At 34.9% G+C, this 22,736-nt stretch overlaps 3 non-coding genes across 3 annotated transcripts; all 3 read left to right on the top strand.

Moving 5' to 3' along the window:
* Positions 1-13,634: 13,634 nt before the first annotated feature.
* On the top strand, positions 13,635-13,707 carry TRNAF-GAA (transfer RNA phenylalanine (anticodon GAA)). The gene has a single exon. It is a non-coding gene; the product is annotated as a tRNA-Phe (tRNA).
* A 2,915-nt stretch (positions 13,708-16,622) lies between these two features.
* Positions 16,623-16,695, top strand: TRNAF-GAA (transfer RNA phenylalanine (anticodon GAA)). Its single transcript has one exon. It is a non-coding gene; the product is annotated as a tRNA-Phe (tRNA).
* Positions 16,696-20,544: 3,849 nt separating this feature from the next.
* TRNAF-GAA (transfer RNA phenylalanine (anticodon GAA)) lies at positions 20,545-20,617 on the top strand. Its single transcript has one exon. It is a non-coding gene; the product is annotated as a tRNA-Phe (tRNA).
* Positions 20,618-22,736: the final 2,119 nt, after the last annotated feature.

Here is a 22,736-nt window from a genome sequence, read left to right as displayed (position 1 = left end):
TGAGATGAGGTCAAACAAAACTTAGTAATGTGGTTTTGAAAAATTTCCTGGGAGTCTTTGGAGTCAATCTGAATTTGTCCTCTCAAAAAAGAACATCAAACAGATTTTTTGTGCATATGTCTGTTGTTCTTTTGGCACTAGAAAAATCCTTTGGACAGTCAATGAGGAGGGACTAATTTCACCTCTTTGTGTTCTCTGTCCCTATTAGGGTAGGGAATCAACCTTCTACAGTGCTGTCATGAAATATATCTAGAAACGGATTTGCTGGTAAGTCTACTTTCATAGTTTTCACCTCATACATCAATAGACCATAACGATACTTAATTAACAAAAACTTAACAAGTAGGTAATCATAGTTTAAAAAATGTGAAATGCCCATGTCCTTCTGACATGTTTCATCACATTTTGGGACAAATGGTCTCACTTTTAACAATCAATAAAATATTTTCTCTAAATTTTTGTCTCTTCTTTGCTCCAATTGTTTGCATCTCATAAAAAATAAAACTTGATGTAACATTATGCATGCAAATTGTGTTTTATGTGCGACCATGACCTATTCTAGAAGCACAGGGTCAGAATTATACTGGTGCATGGAGACAAACTGAAAATGTAAAAATTCAATGGCAAAATTGCTGTCTTTTTCTACTCATTCACAAATAGTTAATGAATGTTATTAAATATGTACAGCAAAATGGAAGGCGTTTCAAATAGAAATCATGCTTCAAAAAACAGTCAAATGAAAAATTATAATATATCCCTCCAGGTGTGACACTTGACATTTGCAGAGTGTCAAACCCCCCAGAAAATGTATAGATATGGCTGAAATAGCTCAGTTGGGAGAGCGTTAGACTGAAGATCTAAAGGTCCCGGGTTTCGGCAAAATGCTTTTTCTTCACCGTTTACATTTTAAGGAGATATTAAACAAAGCACATGGACTGATCATGATCAAAAGGCCTAAAAATCTTAACTATCTACAGAAAACAAAATGTTAAAAATTTGAGAAACGGTAACTTTCCTTTTGAACACATGAATGTTTTTTAGTAATTTTTCCTCTATTTTGTTTTATTTCAGATTGACTTAGCTGTAAGAGGATTAAAAGGTAACCTGATAGCTGAAACAGACAGCACTTATCAGACACTAGCTGAATGATTATAGTCAGCTTGTTTGACTTTGAAACACTGAGGCATTACTGAGACAAATGTCCTTAAAAAATATGCTGTGGACAAAGTCAAAAAGGCAAAAAACACAAGCTCCACACAGGTCCGTCATCTTAAATTTTAAATATAGGAGGTTTCTACTTTAATGGTGAGACAAAGCATCTACATATTTGACATTGCTCCAGTGAGTAGAGCCCACTTAAAAATGTATGGGTTGCTTGTCTCTGCAAGCAAAAGCTGGGCACTAAACTGGCATACTTGCAATGCTGGATGGTTCAGAGTGAAAACACCTATAGGCTGACAATAGTAATTGCAGGTGTTGATTAACTCATTGTGCAAAATAATTTCTAAAATGTGGTCACTTTGGGAGGTTTTCTGCTGTTTTGGTACTCTGCAAATTTCATCTGCAAGGTATTCCTGCAAAATCTGCATTGCAAAACCCAAATAGGGCTCTTCCTTTCAAAGCCCTGCTGTGTGGCCAAACAGTAGTTTCTGAAGAAATGTGGTGCATCACCGCATTTGTGAGAAATCTAACATTTCTAATATCCAAACAAAATAAATGGAGGTTTAAAAATTAATGCAGACGAAAAGTACGCATATAAAAAATGTTATTTATTGACTTTTTTGGGGTGGTGTGACAAGTTTTTAATCACAAGGAATGGTAACATTTCTGCTGACTAGCATGGAAGGAGTTAAATGCCAATTGCATATCGAAGTCAGGATGGCCGAGCGGTCTAAGGTGCTGCGTTCAGGTAGCAGTCTCCCCTGGAGGCGTGGGTTCAAATCCCACTTCTGACATCAACATTTCATTTCAAGAAACTTTATCTTCATTTATTGATTAGATGAGGTCAAACAAAACTTAGTAATGTGGTTTTGAAAAATTTCCTGAGAGTCTTTGGAGTGAATCTGAATTTGTCCTCTCAAAAAACATCAAACAGATTTTTTTGTGCATATGTCTGTTGTTCTTTTGGCACTAGAAAAATCCTTTGGACAGTCAATGAGGAGGGACTATTTCACCTCTTTGTGTTCTCTGTCCCTATTAGGGTAGGGTATCAACCTTCTACAGTGCTGTCATGAAATATATCTAGAAACGGATTTGCTGGTAAGTCTACTTTCATAGTTTTCACCTCATACATCAATAGACCATAACGATACTTAATAAACAAAAATTTAACAAGTAGGTAATCATAGTTTAAAAAATGTGAAATGCCCATGTCATTCTGACATGTTTCAGCACATTTTGGGACAAATGGTCTCACTTTTAACATTAACAATCAATATAATATTTTCTCTAAATTTTTGTCTCTTTTTTGCTCCAATTGTTTGCATCTCATAAAAAATAAAACTTGATGTAACATTATGCATGCAAATTGTGTTTTATGTGCGACCATGACCTATTCTAGAAGCACAGGGTCAGAATTATACTGGTGCATGGAGACAAACTGAAAATGTAAAAATTCAATGGCAAAATTGCTGTCTTTTTCTACTCATTCACAAATAGTTAATGAATGTTATTAAATATGTACAGCAAAATGGAAGGCGTTTCAAATAGAAATCATGCTTCAAAAAACAGTCAAATGAAAAATTATAATATATCCCTCCAGGTGTGACACTTGACATTTGCAGAGTGTCAAACCCCCCAGAAAATGTATACAAATGGCCGAAATAGCTCAGTTGGGAGAGCGTTAGACTGAATATCTAAAGGTCCCGGGTTTCGGCAAAATGCTTTTACTTCACCGTTTACATTTTAAGGAGATATTAAACAAAGCACATGGACTGATCATGATCAAAAGGCCTAAAAATCTTAACTATCTACAGAAAACAAAATGTTAAAAATTTGAGAAACGGTAACTTTTTCCTTTTGAACACATGAATGTTTTTTAGTAATTTTTCCTCTATTTTGTTTTATTTCAGATTGACTTAGCTGTAAGAGGATTAAAAGGTAACCTGATAGCTGAAACAGACAGCACTTATCAGACACTAGCTGAATGATTATAGTCAGCTTGTTTGACTTTGAAACACTGAGGCATTACTGAGACAAATGTCCTTAAAAAATATGCTGTGGACAAAGTCAAAAAGGCAAAAAACACAAGCTCCACACAGGTCCGTCATCTTTAATTTGAAATATAGGAGGTTTCTACTTTAATGGTGAAACAAAGCATCTACATATTTGACATTGCTCCAGTGAGTAGAGCCCACTTAAAACTGTATGGGTTACTTGTCTCTGCAAGCAAAAGCTGGGCACTAAACTGGCATACTTGCAATGCTGGATGGTTCAGAGTAAAAACACCTATAGGCTGACAATAGTAATTGCAGGTGTTGATTAACTCATTGTGCAAAATAATTTCTAAAATGTGGTCACTTTGGGAGGTTTTCTGCTGTTTTGGTACTCTGCAAATTTCATCTGCAAGGTATTCCTGCAAAATCTGCATTGCAAAACCCAAATAGGGCTCTTCCTTTCAAAGCCCTGCTGTGTGGCCAAACAGTAGTTTCTGAAGAAATGTGGTGCATCACCGCATTTGTGAGAAATCTAACATTTCTAATATCCAAACAAAATAAATGGAGGTTTAAAAATTAATGCAGACGAAAAGTACGCATATAAAAAATGTTATTTATTGACTTTTTTGGGGTGGTGTGACAAGTTCTTAATCACAAGGAATGGTAACATTTCTGCTGACTAGCATGGAAGGAGTTAAGTTCCAATTGCATATCGAAGTCAGGATGGCCGAGCGGTCTAAGGCGCTGCGTTCAGGTCGCAGTCTCTCCTGGAGGCGTGGTTTCAAATCCCACTTCTGACATCAACATTTAATTTCAAGAAACTTTATCTTCATCTATTGATTAGATGAGGTCAAACAAAACTTAGTAATGTGGTTTTGAAAAATTTCCTGAGAGTCTTTGGAGTGAATCTGAATTTGTCCTCTCAAAAAAGAACTCTAGGAACATCAAACAGATTTTTTGTGCATATGTCTGTTGTTCTTTAGAAAAATCCTTTGGACAGTCAATGAGGAGGGACTATTTCACCTCTTTGTGTTCTCTGTCCCTATTAGGATAGGGAATCAACCTTCTACAGTGCTGTCATGAAATATATCTAGAAAAGGATTTGCTGGTAAGTCTACTTTCATAGTTTTCACCTCATACATCAATAGACCATAACGATACTTAATAAACAAAAACTTAACAAGTAGGTAATCATAGTTTAAAAAATGTGAAATGCCCATGTCCTTCTGACATGTTTCAGCACATTTTGGGACAAATGGTCTCACTTTTAACATTAACAATCAATAAAATATTTTCTCTAAATTTTTGTCTCTTTTTTGCTCCAATTGTTTGCATCTCATAAAAAATAAAACTTGATGTAACATTATGCATGCAAATTGTGTTTTATGTGCGACCATGACCTATTCTAGAAGCACAGGGTCAGAATTATACTGGTGCATGGAGACAAACTGAAAATGTAAAAATTCAATGGCAAAATTGCTGTCTTTTTCTACTCATTCACAAATAGTTAATGAATGTTATTAAATATGTACAGCAAAATGGAAGGCGTTTCAAATAGAAATCATGCTTCAAAAAACAGTCAAATGAAAAATTATAATATATCCCTCCAGGTGTGACACTTGACATTTGCAGAGTGTCAAACCCCCCAGAAAATGTATAGATATGGCCGAAATAGCTCAGTTGGGAGAGCGTTAGACTGAAGATCTAAAGGTCCCGGGTTTCGGCAAAATGCTTTTTCTTCACCATTTACATTTTAAGGAGATATTAAACAAAGCACATGGACTGATCATGATCAAAAGGCCTAAAAATCTTAACTATCTACAGAAAACAAAATGTTAAAAATTTGAGAAACGGTAACTTTTTCCTTTTGAACACATGAATGTTTTTTAGTAATTTTTCCTCTATTTTGTTTTATTTCAGATTGACTTAGCTGTAAGAGGATTAAAAGGTAACCTGATAGCTGAAACAGACAGCACTTATCAGACACTAGCTGAATGATTATAGTCAGCTTGTTTGACTTTGAAACACTGAGGCATTACTGAGACAAATGTCCTTAAAAAATATGCTGTGGACAAAGTCAAAAAGGCAAAAAACACAAGCTCCACACAGGTCCGTCATCTTTAATTTGAAATATAGGAGGTTTCTACTTTAATGGTGAGACAAAGCATCTACATATTTGACATTGCTCCAGTGAGTAGAGCCCACTTAAAACTGTATGGGTTGCTTGTCTCTGCAAGCAAAAGCTGGGCACTAAACTGGCATACTTGCAATGCTGGATGGTTCAGAGTGAAAACACCTATAGGCTGACAATAGTAATTGCAGGTGTTGATTAACTCATTGTGCAAAATAATTTCTAAAATGTGGTCACTTTGGGAGATTTTCCGCTGTTTTGGTACTCTGCAAATTTCATCTGCAAGGTATTCCTGCAAAATCTGCATTGCAAAACCCAAATAGGGCTCTTCCTTTCAAAGCCCTGCTGTGTGGCCAAACAGTAGTTTCTGAAGAAATGTGGTGCATCACCGCATTTGTGAGAAATCTAACATTTCTAATATCCAAACAAAATAAATGGAGGTTTAAAAATTAATGCAGACGAAAAGTACGCATATAAAAAATGTTATTTATTGACTTTTTTGGGGTGGTGTGACAAGTTAAGTTCCAGTTGCATATCGAAGTCAGGACGGCCGAGAGGTCTAAGGCGCTGCGTTCAGGTCGCAGTCTCCCCTGGAGGCGTGGGTTCAAATCCCACTTCTGACATCAACATTTAATTTCAAGAAACTTTATCTTCATGTAATGTTGTTTTGAAAAATTTCCTGAGAGTCTTTGGAGTGAATCTGAATTTGTCCTCTCAAAAAAGAACTCTAGGAACATCAAACAGATTTTTTGTGCATATGTCTGTTGTTCTTTTGGCACTAGAAAAATCCTTTGGACAGTCAATGAGGAGGGACTATTTCACCTCTTTGTGTTCTCTGTCCCTATTAGGGTAGGGAATCAACCTTCTACAGTGCTGTCATGAAATATATCTAGAAACGGATTTGCTGGTAAGTCTACTTTCATAGTTATCACCTCATACATCAATAGACCATAACGATACTTAATAAACAAAAACGTAACAAGTAGGTAATCATAGTTTAAAAAATGTGAAATGCCCATGTCATTCTGACATGTTTCAGCACATTTTGGGACAAATGGTCTCACTTTTAACATTAAAAATCAATAAAATATTTTCTCTAAATTTTTGTCTCTTTTTTGCTCCAATTGTTTGCATCTCATAAAAAATAAAACTTGATGTAACATTATGCATGCAAATTGTGTTTTATGTGCGACCATGACCTATTCTAGAAGCACAGGGTCAGAATTATACTGGTGCATGGAGACAAACTGAAAATGTAAAACTTCAATGGCAAAATTGCTGTCTTTTTCTACTCATTCACAAATAGTTAATGAATGTTATTAAATATGTACAGCAAAATGGAAGGCGTTTCAAATAGAAATCATGCTTCAAAAAACAGTCAAATGAAAAATTATAATATATCCCTCCAGGTGTCACACTTGACATTTGCAGAGTGTCAAACCCCCCAGAAATTGTATAGATATGGCCGAAATAGCTCAGTTGGGAGAGCGTTAGACTGAAGATCTAAAGGTCCCGGGTTTCGGCAAAATGCTTTTTCTTCACCGTTTACAAGTGGTTCAAATCCCACCTCTGACATCAACTTTTAATTTCAAGAAACTTTTTTCTTCATTTATTGATTAGATGAGGTCAAACAAAACTTAGTAATGTGGTTTTGAAAAATTTCCTGAGAGTCTTTGGAGTGAATCTGAATTTGTCCTCTCAAAAAAGAACTGTAGGAACATCAAACAGATTTTTTGTGCATATGTCTGTTGTTCTTTTGGCACTAGAAAAATCCTTTGGACAGTCAATGAGGAGGGACTATTTCACCTCTTTGTGTTCTCTGTCCCTATTAGGGTAGGGAATCAACCTTCTACAGTGCTGTCATGAAATATATCTAGAAACGGATTTGCTGGTAAGTCTACTTTCATAGTTTTCACCTCATACATCAATAGACCATAACGATACTTAATAAACAAAAACGTAACAAGTAGGTAATCATAGTTTAAAAAATGTGAAATGCCCATGTCATTCTGACATGTTTCAGCACATTTTGGGACAAATGGTCTCACTTTTAACATTAAAAATCAATAAAATATTTTCTCTAAATTTTTGTCTCTTTTTTGCTCCAATTGTTTGCATCTCATAAAAAATAAAACTTGATGTAACATTATGCATGCAAATTGTGTTTTATGTGCGACCATGACCTATTCTAGAAGCACAGGGTCAGAATTATACTGGTGCATGGAGACAAACTGAAAATGTAAAAATTCAATGGCAAAATTGCTGTCTTTTTCTACTCATTCACAAATAGTTAATGAATGTTATTAAATATGTACAGCAAAATGGAAGGTGTTTCAAATAGAAATCATGCTTCAAAAAACAGTCAAATGAAAAATTATAATATATCCCTCCAGGTGTGACACTTGACATTTGCAGAGTGTCAAACCCCCCAGAAAATGTATAGATATGGCTGAAATAGCTCAGTTGGGAGAGCGTTAGACTGAAGATCTAAAGGTCCTTGGTCCAATCCCGGGTTTCGGCAAAATGCTTTTTCTTCACCGTTTACAAGTGGTTCAAATCCCACCTCTGACATCAACATTTAATTTCAAGAAACTTTATCTTCATGTAATGTTGTTTTGAAAAATTTCCTGAGAGTCTTTGGAGTGAATCTGAATTTGTCCTCTCAAAAAAGAACTCTAGGAACATCAAACAGATTTTTTGTGCATATGTCTGTTGTTCTTTTGGCACTAGAAAAATCCTTTGGACAGTCAATGAGGAGGGACTATTTCACCTCTTTGTGTTCTCTGTCCCTATTAGGGTAGGGAATCAACCTTCTACAGTGCTGTCATGAAATATATCTAGAAACGGATTTGCTGGTAAGTCTACTTTCATAGTTATCACCTCATACATCAATAGACCATAACGATACTTAATAAACAAAAACGTAACAAGTAGGTAATCATAGTTTAAAAAATGTGAAATGCCCATGTCATTCTGACATGTTTCAGCACATTTTGGGACAAATGGTCTCACTTTTAACATTAAAAATCAATAAAATATTTTCTCTAAATTTTTGTCTCTTTTTTGCTCCAATTGTTTGCATCTCATAAAAAATAAAACTTGATGTAACATTATGCATGCAAATTGTGTTTTATGTGCGACCATGACCTATTCTAGAAGCACAGGGTCAGAATTATACTGGTGCATGGAGACAAACTGAAAATGTAAAACTTCAATGGCAAAATTGCTGTCTTTTTCTACTCATTCACAAATAGTTAATGAATGTTATTAAATATGTACAGCAAAATGGAAGGCGTTTCAAATAGAAATCATGCTTCAAAAAACAGTCAAATGAAAAATTATAATATATCCCTCCAGGTGTCACACTTGACATTTGCAGAGTGTCAAACCCCCCAGAAATTGTATAGATATGGCCGAAATAGCTCAGTTGGGAGAGCGTTAGACTGAAGATCTAAAGGTCCCGGGTTTCGGCAAAATGCTTTTTCTTCACCGTTTACAAGTGGTTCAAATCCCACCTCTGACATCAACTTTTAATTTCAAGAAACTTTTTTCTTCATTTATTGATTAGATGAGGTCAAACAAAACTTAGTAATGTGGTTTTGAAAAATTTCCTGAGAGTCTTTGGAGTGAATCTGAATTTGTCCTCTCAAAAAAGAACTGTAGGAACATCAAACAGATTTTTTGTGCATATGTCTGTTGTTCTTTTGGCACTAGAAAAATCCTTTGGACAGTCAATGAGGAGGGACTATTTCACCTCTTTGTGTTCTCTGTCCCTATTAGGGTAGGGAATCAACCTTCTACAGTGCTGTCATGAAATATATCTAGAAACGGATTTGCTGGTAAGTCTACTTTCATAGTTTTCACCTCATACATCAATAGACCATAACGATACTTAATAAACAAAAACGTAACAAGTAGGTAATCATAGTTTAAAAAATGTGAAATGCCCATGTCATTCTGACATGTTTCAGCACATTTTGGGACAAATGGTCTCACTTTTAACATTAAAAATCAATAAAATATTTTCTCTAAATTTTTGTCTCTTTTTTGCTCCAATTGTTTGCATCTCATAAAAAATAAAACTTGATGTAACATTATGCATGCAAATTGTGTTTTATGTGCGACCATGACCTATTCTAGAAGCACAGGGTCAGAATTATACTGGTGCATGGAGACAAACTGAAAATGTAAAAATTCAATGGCAAAATTGCTGTCTTTTTCTACTCATTCACAAATAGTTAATGAATGTTATTAAATATGTACAGCAAAATGGAAGGTGTTTCAAATAGAAATCATGCTTCAAAAAACAGTCAAATGAAAAATTATAATATATCCCTCCAGGTGTGACACTTGACATTTGCAGAGTGTCAAACCCCCCAGAAAATGTATAGATATGGCTGAAATAGCTCAGTTGGGAGAGCGTTAGACTGAAGATCTAAAGGTCCTTGGTCCAATCCCGGGTTTCGGCAAAATGCTTTTTCTTCACCGTTTACAAGTGGTTCAAATCCCACCTCTGACATCAACTTTTAATTTCAAGAAACTTTTTTCTTCATTTATTGATTAGATGAGGTCAAACAAAACTTAGTAATGTGGTTTTGAAAAATTTCCTGAGAGTCTTTGGAGTGAATCTGAATTTGTCCTCTCAAAAAAGAACTGTAGGAACATCAAACAGATTTTTTGTGCATATGTCTGTTGTTCTTTTGGCACTAGAAAAATCCTTTGGACAGTCAATGAGGAGGGACTATTTCACCTCTTTGTGTTCTCTGTCCCTATTAGGGTAGGGAATCAACCTTCTACAGTGCTGTCATGAAATATATCTAGAAACGGATTTGCTGGTAAGTCTACTTTCATAGTTTTCACCTCATACATCAATAGACCATAACGATACTTAATAAACAAAAACGTAACAAGTAGGTAATCATAGTTTAAAAAATGTGAAATGCCCATGTCATTCTGACATGTTTCAGCACATTTTGGGACAAATGGTCTCACTTTTAACATTAAAAATCAATAAAATATTTTCTCTAAATTTTTGTCTCTTTTTTGCTCCAATTGTTTGCATCTCATAAAAAATAAAACTTGATGTAACATTATGCATGCAAATTGTGTTTTATGTGCGACCATGACCTATTCTAGAAGCACAGGGTCAGAATTATACTGGTGCATGGAGACAAACTGAAAATGTAAAAATTCAATGGCAAAATTGCTGTCTTTTTCTACTCATTCACAAATAGTTAATGAATGTTATTAAATATGTACAGCAAAATGGAAGGTGTTTCAAATAGAAATCATGCTTCAAAACACAGTCAAATGAAAAATTATAATATATCCCTCCAGGTGTGACACTTGACATTTGCAGTGTCAAACCCCCCAGAAAATGTATAGATATGGCTGAAATAGCTCAGTTGGGAGAGCGTTAGACTGAAGATCTAAAGGTCCTTGGTCCAATCCCGGGTTTCGGCAAAATGCTTTTTCTTCACCGTTTACAAGTGGTTCAAATCCCACCTCTGACATCAACTTTTAATTTCAAGAAACTTTTTTCTTCATTTATTGATTAGATGAGGTCAAACAAAACTTAGTAATGTGGTTTTGAAAAATTTCCTGAGAGTCTTTGGAGTGAATCTGAATTTGTCCTCTCAAAAAAGAACTCTAGGAACATCAAACAGATTTTTTGTGCATATGTCTGTTGTTCTTTTGGCACTAGAAAAATCCTTTGGACAGTCAATGAGGAGGGACTATTTCACCTCTTTGTGTTCTCTGTCCCTATTAGGGTAGGGAATCAACCTTCTACAGTGCTGTCATGAAATATATCTAGAAACGGATTTGCTGGTAAGTCTACTTTCATAGTTTTCACCTCATACATCAATAGACCATAACGATACTTAATAAACAAAAACGTAACAAGGAGCTAATCATATTTTAAAAAATGTGAAATGCCCATGTCATTCTGACATGTTTCAGCACATTTTGGGACAAATGGTCTCACTTTTAACATTAACAATCAATAAAATATTTTCTCTAAATTTTTGTTTCTTTTTTGCTCCAATTGTTTGCATCTCATAAAAAATAAAACTTGATGTAACATTATGCATGCAAATTGTGTTTTATGTGCGACCATGACCTATTCTAGAAGCACGGGGTCAGAATTATACTGGTGCATGGAGACAAACTGAAAATGTAAAAATTCAATGGCAAAATTGCTGTCTTTTTCTACTCATTCACAAATAGTTAATGAATGTTATTAAATATGTGCAGCAAAATGGAAGGCGTTTCAAATAGAAATCATGCTTCAAAAAACAGTCAAATGAAAAATTATAATATATCCCTCCAGGTGTGACACTTGACATTTGCAGAGTGTCAAACCCCCCAGAAAATGTATACAAATGGCCGAAATAGCTCAGTTGGGAGAGCGTTAGACTGAACATCTAAAGGTCCCGGGTTTCGGCAAAATGCTTTTACTTCACCGTTTACATTTTAAGGAGATATTAAACAAAGCACATGGACTGATCATGATCAAAAGGCCTAAAAATCTTAACTATCTACAGAAAACAAAATGTTAAAAATTTGAGAAACGGTAACTTTTTCCTTTTGAACACATGAATGTTTTTTAGTAATTTTTCCTCTATTTTGTTTTATTTCAGATTGACTTAGCTGTAAGAGGATTAAAAGGTAACCTGATAGCTGAAACAGACAGCACTTATCAGACACTAGCTGAATGATTATAGTCAGCTTGTTTGACTTTGAAACACTGAGGCATTACTGAGACAAATGTCCTTAAAAAATATGCTGTGGACAAAGTCAAAAAGGCAAAAAACACAAGCTCCACACAGGTCCGTCATCTTTAATTTGAAATATAGGAGGTTTCTACTTTAATGGTGAGACAAAGCATCTACATATTTGACATTGCTCCAGTGAGTAGAGCCCACTTAAAACTGTATGGGTTGCTTGTCTCTGCAAGCAAAAGCTGGGCACTAAACTGGCATACTTGCAATGCTGGATGGTTCAGAGTGAAAACACCTATAGGCTGACAATAGTAATTGCAGGTGTTGATTAACACATTGTGCAAAATAATTTCTAAAATGTGGCCACTTTGGGAGATTTTCCGCTGTTTTGGTACTCTGCAAATTTCATCTGCAAGGTATTCCTGCAAAATCTGCATTGCAAAACCCAAATAGGGCTCTTCCTTTCAAAGCCCTGCTGTGTGGCCAAACAGTAGTTTCTGAAGAAATGTGGTGCATCACCGCATTTGTGAGAAATCTAACATTTCTAATATCCAAACAAAATAAATGGAGGTTTAAAAATTAATGCAGACGAAAAGTACGCATATAAAAAATGTTATTTATTGACTTTTTTGGGGTGGTGTGACAAGTTAAGTTCCAGTTGCATATCGAAGTCAGGACGGCCGAGAGGTCTAAGGCGCTGCGTTCAGGTCGCAGTCTCCCCTGGAGGCGTTGGTTCAAATCCCACTTCTGACATCAACATTTAATTTCAAGAAACTTTTTTCTTCATTTATTGATTAGATGAGGTCAAACAAAACTTAGTAATGTGGTTTTGAAAAATTTCCTGAGAGTCTTTGGAGTGAATCTGAATTTGTCCTCTCAAAAAAGAACTCTAGGAACATCAAACAGATTTTTTGTGCATATGTCTGTTGTTCTTTTGGCACTAGAAAAATCCTTTGGACAGTCAATGAGGAGGGACTATTTCACCTCTTTGTGTTCTCTGTCCCTATTAGGGTAGGGAATCAACCTTCTACAGTGCTGTCATGAAATATATCTAGAAACGGATTTGCTGGTAAGTCTACTTTCATAGTTTTCACCTCATACATCAATAGACCATAACGATACTTAATAAACAAAAACGTAACAAGTAGGTAATCATAGTTTAAAAAATGTGAAATGCCCATGTCATTCTGACATGTTTCAGCACATTTTGGGACAAATGGTCTCACTTTTAACATTAAAAATCAATAAAATATTTTCTCTAAATTTTTGTCTCTTTTTTGCTCCAATTGTTTGCATCTCATAAAAAATAAAACTTGATGTAACATTATGCATGTAAATTGTGTTTTATGTGCGACCATGACCTATTCTAGAAGCACAGGGTCAGAATTATACTGGTGCATGGAGACAAACTGAAAATGTAAAACTTCAATGGCAAAATTGCTGTCTTTTTCTACTCATTCACAAATAGTTAATGAATGTTATTAAATATGTACAGCAAAATGGAAGGCGTTTCAAATAGAAATCATGCTTCAAAAAACAGTCAAATGAAAAATTATAATATATCCCTCCAGGTGTCACACTTGACATTTGCAGAGTGTCAAACCCCCCAGAAATTGTATAGATATGGCCGAAATAGCTCAGTTGGGAGAGCGTTAGACTGAAGATCTAAAGGTCCCTGGTCCAATCCCGGGTTTCGGCAAAATGCTTTTTCTTCACCGTTTACAAGTGGTTCAAATCCCACCTCTGACATCAACTTTTAATTTCAAGAAACTTTTTTCTTCATTTATTGATTAGATGAGGTCAAACAAAACTTAGTAATGTGGTTTTGAAAAATTTCCTGAGAGTCTTTGGAGTGAATCTGAATTTGTCCTCTCAAAAAAGAACTGTAGGAACATCAAACAGATTTTTTGTGCATATGTCTGTTGTTCTTTTGGCACTAGAAAAATCCTTTGGACAGTCAATGAGGAGGGACTATTTCACCTCTTTGTGTTCTCTGTCCCTATTAGGGTAGGGAATCAACCTTCTACAGTGCTGTCATGAAATATATCTAGAAACGGATTTGCTGGTAAGTCTACTTTCATAGTTTTCACCTCATACATCAATAGACCATAACGATACTTAATAAACAAAAACGTAACAAGTAGGTAATCATAGTTTAAAAAATGTGAAATGCCCATGTCATTCTGACATGTTTCAGCACATTTTGGGACAAATGGTCTCACTTTTAACATTAAAAATCAATAAAATATTTTCTCTAAATTTTTGTCTCTTTTTTGCTCCAATTGTTTGCATCTCATAAAAAATAAAACTTGATGTAACATTATGCATGCAAATTGTGTTTTATGTGCGACCATGACCTATTCTAGAAGCACAGGGTCAGAATTATACTGGTGCATGGAGACAAACTGAAAATGTAAAAATTCAATGGCAAAATTGCTGTCTTTTTCTACTCATTCACAAATAGTTAATGAATGTTATTAAATATGTACAGCAAAATGGAAGGTGTTTCAAATAGAAATCATGCTTCAAAAAACAGTCAAATGAAAAATTATAATATATCCCTCCAGGTGTGACACTTGACATTTGCAGAGTGTCAAACCCCCCAGAAAATGTATAGATATGGCTGAAATAGCTCAGTTGGGAGAGCGTTAGACTGAAGATCTAAAGGTCCTTGGTCCAATCCCGGGTTTCGGCAAAATGCTTTTTCTTCACCGTTTACAAGTGGTTCAAATCCCACCTCTGACATCAACTTTTAATTTCAAGAAACTTTTTTCTTCATTTATTGATTAGATGAGGTCAAACAAAACTTAGTAATGTGGTTTTGAAAAATTTCCTGAGAGTCTTTGGAGTGAATCTGAATTTGTCCTCTCAAAAAAGAACTGTAGGAACATCAAACAGATTTTTTGTGCATATGTCTGTTGTTCTTTTGGCACTAGAAAAATCCTTTGGACAGTCAATGAGGAGGGACTATTTCACCTCTTTGTGTTCTCTGTCCCTATTAGGGTAGGGAATCAACCTTCTACAGTGCTGTCATGAAATATATCTAGAAACGGATTTGCTGGTAAGTCTACTTTCATAGTTTTCACCTCATACATCAATAGACCATAACGATACTTAATAAACAAAAACGTAACAAGTAGGTAATCATAGTTTAAAAAATGTGAAATGCCCATGTCATTCTGACATGTTTCAGCACATTTTGGGACAAATGGTCTCACTTTTAACATTAAAAATCAATAAAATATTTTCTCTAAATTTTTGTCTCTTTTTTGCTCCAATTGTTTGCATCTCATAAAAAATAAAACTTGATGTAACATTATGCATGCAAATTGTGTTTTATGTGCGACCATGACCTATTCTAGAAGCACAGGGTCAGAATTATACTGGTGCATGGAGACAAACTGAAAATGTAAAAATTCAATGGCAAAATTGCTGTCTTTTTCTACTCATTCACAAATAGTTAATGAATGTTATTAAATATGTACAGCAAAATGGAAGGTGTTTCAAATAGAAATCATGCTTCAAAAAACAGTCAAATGAAAAATTATAATATATCCCTCCAGGTGTGACACTTGACATTTGCAGAGTGTCAAACCCCCCAGAAAATGTATAGATATGGCTGAAATAGCTCAGTTGGGAGAGCGTTAGACTGAAGATCTAAAGGTCCTTGGTCCAATCCCGGGTTTCGGCAAAATGCTTTTTCTTCACCGTTTACAAGTGGTTCAAATCCCACCTCTGACATCAACTTTTAATTTCAAGAAACTTTTTTCTTCATTTATTGATTAGATGAGGTCAAACAAAACTTAGTAATGTGGTTTTGAAAAATTTCCTGAGAGTCTTTGGAGTGAATCTGAATTTGTCCTCTCAAAAAAGAACTCTAGGAACATCAAACAGATTTTTTGTGCATATGTCTGTTGTTCTTTTGGCACTAGAAAAATCCTTTGGACAGTCAATGAGGAGGGACTATTTCACCTCTTTGTGTTCTCTGTCCATATTAGGGTAGGGAATCAACCTTCTACAGTGCTGTCATGAAATATATCTAGAAACGGATTTGCTGGTAAGTCTACTTTCATAGTTTTCACCTCATACATCAATAGACCATAACGATACTTAATAAACAAAAACGTAACAAGTAGGTAATCATAGTTTAAAAAATGTGAAATGCCCATGTCATTCTGACATGTTTCAGCACATTTTGGGACAAATGGTCTCACTTTTAACATTAAAAATCAATAAAATATTTTCTCTAAATTTTTGTCTCTTTTTTGCTCCAATTGTTTGCATCTCATAAAAAATAAAACTTGATGTAACATTATGCATGCAAATTGTGTTTTATGTGCGACCATGACCTATTCTAGAAGCACAGGGTCAGAATTATACTGGTGCATGGAGACAAACTGAAAATGTAAAACTTCAATGGCAAAATTGCTGTCTTTTTCTACTCATTCACAAATAGTTAATGAATGTTATTAAATATGTACAGCAAAATGGAAGGCGTTTCAAATAGAAATCATGCTTCAAAAAACAGTCAAATGAAAAATTATAATATATCCCTCCAGGTGTCACACTTGACATTTGCAGAGTGTCAAACCCCCCAGAAATTGTATAGATATGGCCGAAATAGCTCAGTTGGGAGAGCGTTAGACTGAAGATCTAAAGGTCCCTGGTCCAATCCCGGGTTTCGGCAAAATGCTTTTTCTTCACCGTTTACAAGTGGTTCAAATCCCACCTCTGACATCAACTTTTAATTTCAAGAAACTTTTTTCTTCATTTATTGATTAGATGAGGTCAAACAAAACTTAGTAATGTGGTTTTGAAAAATTTCCTGAGAGTCTTTGGAGTGAATCTGAATTTGTCCTCTCAAAAAAGAACTGTAGGAACATCAAACAGATTTTTTGTGCATATGTCTGTTGTTCTTTTGGCACTAGAAAAATCCTTTGGACAGTCAATGAGGAGGGACTATTTCACCTCTTTGTGTTCTCTGTCCCTATTAGGGTAGGGAATCAACCTTCTACAGTGCTGTCATGAAATATATCTAGAAACGGATTTGCTGGTAAGTCTACTTTCATAGTTTTCACCTCATACATCAATAGACCATAACGATACTTAATAAACAAAAACGTAACAAGTAGGTAATCATAGTTTAAAAAATGTGAAATGCCCATGTCATTCTGACATGTTTCAGCACATTTTGGGACAAATGGTCTCACTTTTAACATTAAAAATCAATAAAATATTTTCTCTAAATTTTTGTCTCTTTTTTGCTCCAATTGTTTGCATCTCATAAAAAATAAAACTTGATGTAACATTATGCATGCAAATTGTGTTTTATGTGCGACCATGACCTATTCTAGAAGCACAGGGTCAGAATTATACTGGTGCATGGAGACAAACTGAAAATGTAAAAATTCAATGGCAAAATTGCTGTCTTTTTCTACTCATTCACAAATAGTTAATGAATGTTATTAAATATGTACAGCAAAATGGAAGGTGTTTCAAATAGAAATCATGCTTCAAAACACAGTCAAATGAAAAATTATAATATATCCCTCCAGGTGTGACACTTGACATTTGCAGAGTGTCAAACCCCCCAGAAAATGTATAGATATGGCTGAAATAGCTCAGTTGGGAGAGCGTTAGACTGAAGATCTAAAGGTCCTTGGTCCAATCCCGGGTTTCGGCAAAATGCTTTTTCTTCACCGTTTACAAGTGGTTCAAATCCCACCTCTGACATGAACTTTTAATTTCAAGAAACTTTTTTCTTCATTTATTGATTAGATGAGGTCAAACAAAACTTAGTAATGTGGTTTTGAAAAATTTCCTGAGAGTCTTTGGAGTGAATCTGAATTTGTCCTCTCAAAAAAGAACTCTAGGAACATCAAACAGATTTTTTGTGCATATGTCTGTTGTTCTTTTGGCACTAGAAAAATCCTTTGGACAGTCAATGAGGAGGGACTATTTCACCTCTTTGTGTTCTCTGTCCCTATTAGGGTAGGGAATCAACCTTCTACAGTGCTGTCATGAAATATATCTAGAAACGGATTTGCTGGTAAGTCTACTTTCATAGTTTTCACCTCATACATCAATAGACCATAACGATACTTAATAAACAAAAACGTAACAAGTAGCTAATCATATTTTAAAAAATGTGAAATGCCCATGTCATTCTGACATGTTTCAGCACATTTTGGGACAAATGGTCTCACTTTTAACATTAACAATCAATAAAATATTTTCTCTAAATTTTTGTCTCTTTTTTGCTCCAATTGTTTGCATCTCATAAAAAATAAAACTTGATGTAACATTATGCATGCAAATTGTGTTTTATGTGCGACCATGACCTATTCTAGAAGCACGGGGTCAGAATTATACTGGTGCATGGAGACAAACTGAAAATGTAAAAATTCAATGGCAAAATTGCTGTCTTTTTCTACTCATTCACAAATAGTTAATGAATGTTATTAAATATGTGCAGCAAAATGGAAGGCGTTTCAAATAGAAATCATGCTTCAAAAAACAGTCAAATGAAAAATTATAATATATCCCTCCAGGTGTGACACTTGACATTTGCAGAGTGTCAAACCCCCCAGAAAATGTATACAAATGGCCGAAATAGCTCAGTTGGGAGAGCGTTAGACTGAATATCTAAAGGTCCCGGGTTTCGGCAAAATGCTTTTACTTCACCGTTTACATTTTAAGGAGATATTAAACAAAGCACATGGACTGATCATGATCAAAAGGCCTAAAAATCTTAACTATCTACAGAAAACAAAATGTTAAAAATTTGAGAAACGGTAACTTTTTCCTTTTGAACACATGAATGTTTTTTAGTAATTTTTCCTCTATTTTGTTTTATTTCAGATTGACTTAGCTGTAAGAGGATTAAAAGGTAACCTGATAGCTGAAACAGACAGCACTTATCAGACACTAGCTGAATGATTATAGTCAGCTTGTTTGACTTTGAAACACTGAGGCATTACTGAGACAAATGTCCTTAAAAAATATGCTGTGGACAAAGTCAAAAAGGCAAAAAACACAAGCTCCACACAGGTCCGTCATCTTTAATTTGAAATATAGGAGGTTTCTACTTTAATGGTGAGACAAAGCATCTACATATTTGACATTGCTCCAGTGAGTAGAGCCCACTTAAAACTGTATGGGTTGCTTGTCTCTGCAAGCAAAAGCTGGGCACTAAACTGGCATACTTGCAATGCTGGATGGTTCAGAGTGAAAACACCTATAGGCTGACAATAGTAATTGCAGGTGTTGATTAACTCATTGTGCAAAATAATTTCTAAAATGTGGTCACTTTGGGAGATTTTCCGCTGTTTTGGTACTCTGCAAATTTCATCTGCAAGGTATTCCTGCAAAATCTGCATTGCAAAACCCAAATAGGGCTCTTCCTTTCAAAGCCCTGCTGTGTGGCCAAACAGTAGTTTCTGAAGAAATGTGGTGCATCACCGCATTTGTGAGAAATCTAACATTTCTAATATCCAAACAAAATAAATGGAGGTTTAAAAATTAATGCAGACGAAAAGTACGCATATAAAAAATGTTATTTATTGACTTTTTTGGGGTGGTGTGACAAGTTAAGTTCCAGTTGCATATCGAAGTCAGGACGGCCGAGAGGTCTAAGGCGCTGCGTTCAGGTCGCAGTCTCCCCTGGAGGCGTGGGTTCAAATCCCACTTCTGACATGAACATTTAATTTCAAGAAACTTTATCTTCATGTAATGTTGTTTTGAAAAATTTCCTGAGAGTCTTTGGAGTGAATCTGAATTTGTCCTCTCAAAAAAGAACTCTAGGAACATCAAACAGATTTTTTGTGCATATGTCTGTTGTTCTTTTGGCACTAGAAAAATCCTTTGGACAGTCAATGAGGAGGGACTATTTCACCTCTTTGTGTTCTCTGTCCCTATTAGGGTAGGGAATCAACCTTCTACAGTGCTGTCATGAAATATATCTAGAAACGGATTTGCTGGTAAGTCTACTTTCATAGTTTTCACCTCATACATCAATAGACCATAACGATACTTAATAAACAAAAACGTAACAAGTAGGTAATCATAGTTTAAAAAATGTGAAATGCCCATGTCATTCTGACATGTTTCAGCACATTTTGGGACAAATGGTCTCACTTTTAACATTAAAAATCAATAAAATATTTTCTCTAAATTTTTGTCTCTTTTTTGCTCCAATTGTTTGCATCTCATAAAAAATAAAACTTGATGTAACATTATGCATGCAAATTGTGTTTTATGTGCGACCATGACCTATTCTAGAAGCACAGGGTCAGAATTATACTGGTGCATGGAGACAAACTGAAAATGTAAAACTTCAATGGCAAAATTGCTGTCTTTTTCTACTCATTCACAAATAGTTAATGAATGTTATTAAATATGTACAGCAAAATGGAAGGCGTTTCAAATAGAAATCATGCTTCAAAAAACAGTCAAATGAAAAATTATAATATATCCCTCCAGGTGTCACACTTGACATTTGCAGAGTGTCAAACCCCCCAGAAATTGTATAGATATGGCCGAAATAGCTCAGTTGGGAGAGCGTTAGACTGAAGATCTAAAGGTCCCTGGTCCAATCCCGGGTTTCGGCAAAATGCTTTTTCTTCACCGTTTACAAGTGGTTCAAATCCCACCTCTGACATCAACTTTTAATTTCAAGAAACTTTTTTCTTCATTTATTGATTAGATGAGGTCAAACAAAACTTAGTAATGTGGTTTTGAAAAATTTCCTGAGAGTCTTTGGAGTGAATCTGAATTTGTCCTCTCAAAAAAGAACTGTAGGAACATCAAACAGATTTTTTGTGCATATGTCTGTTGTTCTTTTGGCACTAGAAAAATCCTTTGGACAGTCAATGAGGAGGGACTATTTCACCTCTTTGTGTTCTCTGTCCCTATTAGGGTAGGGAATCAACCTTCTACAGTGCTGTCATGAAATATATCTAGAAACGGATTTGCTGGTAAGTCTACTTTCATAGTTTTCACCTCATACATCAATAGACCATAACGATACTTAATAAACAAAAACGTAACAAGTAGGTAATCATAGTTTAAAAAATGTGAAATGCCCATGTCATTCTGACATGTTTCAGCACATTTTGGGACAAATGGTCTCACTTTTAACATTAAAAATCAATAAAATATTTTCTCTAAATTTTTGTCTCTTTTTTGCTCCAATTGTTTGCATCTCATAAAAAATAAAACTTGATGTAACATTATGCATGCAAATTGTGTTTTATGTGCGACCATGACCTATTCTAGAAGCACAGGGTCAGAATTATACTGGTGCATGGAGACAAACTGAAAATGTAAAAATTCAATGGCAAAATTGCTGTCTTTTTCTACTCATTCACAAATAGTTAATGAATGTTATTAAATATGTACAGCAAAATGGAAGGTGTTTCAAATAGAAATCATGCTTCAAAAAACAGTCAAATGAAAAATTATAATATATCCCTCCAGGTGTGACACTTGACATTTGCAGAGTGTCAAACCCCCCAGAAAATGTATAGATATGGCTGAAATAGCTCAGTTGGGAGAGCGTTAGACTGAAGATCTAAAGGTCCTTGGTCCAATCCCGGGTTTCGGCAAAATGCTTTTTCTTCACCGTTTACAAGTGGTTCAAATCCCACCTCTGACATCAACTTTTAATTTCAAGAAACTTTTTTCTTCATTTATTGATTAGATGAGGTCAAACAAAACTAAGTAATGTGGTTTTGAAAAATTTCCTGAGAGTCTTTGGAGTGAATCTGAATTTGTCCTCTCAAAAAAGAACTGTAGGAACATCAAACAGATTTTTTGTGCATATGTCTGTTGTTCTTTTGGCACTAGAAAAATCCTTTGGACAGTCAATGAGGAAGGACTATTTCACCTCTTTGTGTTCTCTGTCCCTATTAGGGTAGGGAATCAACCTTCTACAGTGCTGTCATGAAATATATCTAGAAACGGATTTGCTGGTAAGTCTACTTTCATAGTTTTCACCTCATACATCAATAGACCATAACGATACTTAATAAACAAAAACGTAACAAGTAGGTAATCATAGTTTAAAAAATGTGAAATGCCCATGTCATTCTGACATGTTTCAGCACATTTTGGGACAAATGGTCTCACTTTTAACATTAAAAATCAATAAAATATTTTCTCTAAATTTTTGTCTCTTTTTTGCTCCAATTGTTTGCATCTCATAAAAAATAAAACTTGATGTAACATTATGCATGCAAATTGTGTTTTATGTGCGACCATGACCTATTCTAGAAGCACAGGGTCAGAATTATACTGGTGCATGGAGACAAACTGAAAATGTAAAAATTCAATGGCAAAATTGCTGTCTTTTTCTACTCATTCACAAATAGTTAATGAATGTTATTAAATATGTACAGCAAAATGGAAGGTGTTTCAAATAGAAATCATGCTTCAAAAAACAGTCAAATGAAAAATTATAATATATCCCTCCAGGTGTGACACTTGACATTTGCAGAGTGTCAAACCCCCCAGAAAATGTATAGATATGGCTGAAATAGCTCAGTTGGGAGAGCGTTAGACTGAAGATCTAAAGGTCCTTGGTCCAATCCCGGGTTTCGGCAAAATGCTTTTTCTTCACCGTTTACAAGTGGTTCAAATCCCACCTCTGACATCAACTTTTAATTTCAAGAAACTTTTTTCTTCATTTATTGATTAGATGAGGTCAAACAAAACTTAGTAATGTGGTTT

The sequence above is a fragment of the Dendrobates tinctorius genome, unplaced genomic scaffold (assembly GCF_039654945.1).
Source record: "Dendrobates tinctorius isolate UK_male_01 unplaced genomic scaffold, ASM3965494v1 ptg000184l, whole genome shotgun sequence".
Taxonomy (NCBI): domain Eukaryota; kingdom Metazoa; phylum Chordata; class Amphibia; order Anura; family Dendrobatidae; genus Dendrobates; species Dendrobates tinctorius.
Note: the sequence above shows the minus strand (reverse complement) of the source record. Positions and strands in the feature narration are given on the sequence as shown.